Source organism: Lolium rigidum, chromosome 2, assembly GCF_022539505.1.
Source record: "Lolium rigidum isolate FL_2022 chromosome 2, APGP_CSIRO_Lrig_0.1, whole genome shotgun sequence".
Taxonomy (NCBI): Eukaryota; Viridiplantae; Streptophyta; class Magnoliopsida; order Poales; family Poaceae; genus Lolium; species Lolium rigidum.
The window spans coordinates 239802342-239805296 of NC_061509.1; positions in this window are offsets into that span (position 1 = coordinate 239802342).

Consider the following 2955-nt stretch of genomic DNA (forward strand, 5'->3'; position numbering starts at 1 on the left):
GTTGGGATCCGATGAATAGAGAATACTTGTTATGTTGATTATCAAAGCTATGCTTATGTGTTGTTTATGATCTTGCATGCTCTCCGTTACTAGTAGATGCTCTGGCCAAGTAGATGCTTGTAACTCCAAGAGGGAGTACTTATGCTCGATAGTGGGTTCATGCCTGCATTGACACCTGGGACAGTGACGGAAAGTTCTAAGGTTGTGTTGTGCTCGTTGCCACTAGGGATAAAACATTAGTGCTATGTTCAAGGATGTAGTCACTAGTTACATTACGCACCATACTTAATGCAATTGTCCGTTGCTCGCAACTTAATACCGGAGGGGTTCGGATGATAACCTGAAGGTGGACTTTTTAGGCATAGATGCGGTTGGATGGCGGTCTATGTACTTTGTCGTAATGCCCAATTAAATCTCACTATACTCATCATGATATGTATGTGCATGGTCATGCTCTCTTTATTTGTCAATTGCCCAACTGTAATTTGTTCACCCAACATGCTGTTCGTCTTATGGGAGAGACACCTCTAGTGAACTGTGGACCCCGGTCCAATTCTCTTTACTTAAATACAATCTACTGCAATACTTGTTCTACTCGTTTTTCGCAAACAATCATCTTCCACACAATACGGTTAATCCTTTGTTACAGCAAGCCGGTGAGATTGACAACCTCACTGTTTCGTTGGGGCAAAGTACTTTGGTTGTGTTGTGCAGGTTCCACGTTGGCGCCGGAATCCCTGGTGTTGCGCCGCACTACATCTCGCCGCCATCAACCTTCAACGTGCTTCTTGACTCCTACTGGTCCGATTAAACCTTGGTTTCTTACTGAGGAAAACTTGCCGCTGTGCGCATCACACCTTCCTCTTGGGGTTCCCAACGGACGCGTGTCGAACGAAAAGACAATACGTCAACCACGCGCATCAAGCAAATTTCTGGCGCCGTTGCCGGGGAGATCAAGACACGCTGCAAGGGGAGTCTCCACTTCTCAATCTCTTTACTTTGTTTTTGTCTTGCTTAGTTTTATTTACTACTTTATTTGCTGCACTAAATCAAAATACAAAAAAATTAGTTGCTAGTTTTACTTTACTTGCTATCTTGTTTGCTATATCAAAAACACAAAAAAATTAGTTTACTTGCATTTACTTTATCTAGTTTGTTTTATTTACTGTTGCTAAAATGGCCACCGCTGAAAAATTGTTATTTGGATGTTAATCTTGCTGATCATTCTACAAAGAAACCTTTGGGTAAAGTTGATAATGTTCGCATTACCGTTAACAATAACCTTGTTCCCGTTGATTTTGTTGTCTTGGATATTGAATGCAATGCATCTTGTCCCATTATATTGGGAAGACCTTTTCTTCGAACTGTTGGTGCTATTATTGATATGAAGGAAGGTAATATAAAATATCAATTTCCTCTCAAGAAAGGTATGGAACACTTCCCTAGAAAGAGAATGAAGGTACCTTTTGATTCTATAATTTCTATTATGAGAACAAATTATGATGTTGACACTTCATCTCTTGATAATACTTGATGCACACTTTCTGCGCCTAGCTGAAAGGCGTTAAAGAAAAGCGCTTATGGGAGACAACCCATATTTTTACCTATAGTACTTTGTTTTTATTTTGTGTCTTGGAAGTTGTTTACTACTGTAGCAACCTCTCCTTATCTTAGTTTTGTATTTTGTTGTGCCAAGTTAAGCCGTTGATAGAAAAGTAAGTACTAGATTTGGATTACTGCACAGTTCCAGATTTCTTTGCTGTCACGAATCTGGGTCCACCTCCCTGTAGGTAGCTCAGAAAATTAAGCCAATTTACGTGCATGATCCTCAGATATGTACGCAACTTTCATTCAATTTGAGCATTTTCATTTCAGCAAGTCTGGTGCCATTTTAAAATTCGTCAATTCGAACTGTTCTGTTTTGACAGATTCTGCCTTTTATTTCGCATTGCCTCTTTTGCTATGTTGGATGAATTTCTGCGGTGACCCAGCATACCACTGCATGTTGTAGTATACAAGTCGTTGATATGATCTTTGTGAAGGGGCTTCCTCACAAATTGCCATATCCCTCAGAGTGGTACAACAGAAACATTGCAGGTCATAACACTCCATACTTTATTACAAACATTGTCTTAACAAGTTGGTATTCTCACAGGTCCTATGAGAACACCCTAAGATACTACTTAAGTACGATTACAACTCATAACAAATATAAAGAGCTCAACAACTTATTTAGGTAAGTTCTACGTTGCTCGGCTCTAAGATACTAGGGTATGTCACTACTCCTCCACCTCCGTGTCATCTGGTCCGTAGACTATCCCATAGTCTACGCCTTCCACTCCGCCGCTAAGATCAGGTTCTTCGTAGACCAGCTCGTAGCTTCCTTCTGGTGCTCCATCGTTGATAGCCTCCACTTCCGGATCACAGTCTAGCAAGGGTGTCGAAAGAAAGTGAGTACAGAGGTACTCAGCAAGTTCTAAAAGAATAAAAGGTGTTTGATGCACTAGCTACGACCATTGATCAGGAAATCGCAGGTCAATGCATGTTTTGAAAAAATTTCTTCAAAAGGTTGCTTTTATTATGAAAACTATGCCCGTCAGTCTTCACAGGTTGACCAGAACTTCGTGGAGTTCCTTTCCTGCCGCGTTCGCAGTTCCTTCCCGGAACAAGGAGTGACGGCCACAATTTATTACACTCGCGAGAGGTGCGTTACTTTTCCCACAAGAGATCTCACCCTTTTTGCCATCCGCAGGGACTTGCCCCCGTTCACACTTCCTTTGGTGTGAGGCCAGGTATAAAGATCCAAGCCCACACCGCCTTCTCCGCGACTGCAAACCCACCCTTTTGTCCACCCGTACACCTCCAGTAGACTTTCCCCCGGGTTCTGTAAGAAGCATCATTGTTCGGTAAGGACAATGTTATAAAAATCCAAATAATGCAATCATGGATGTATTA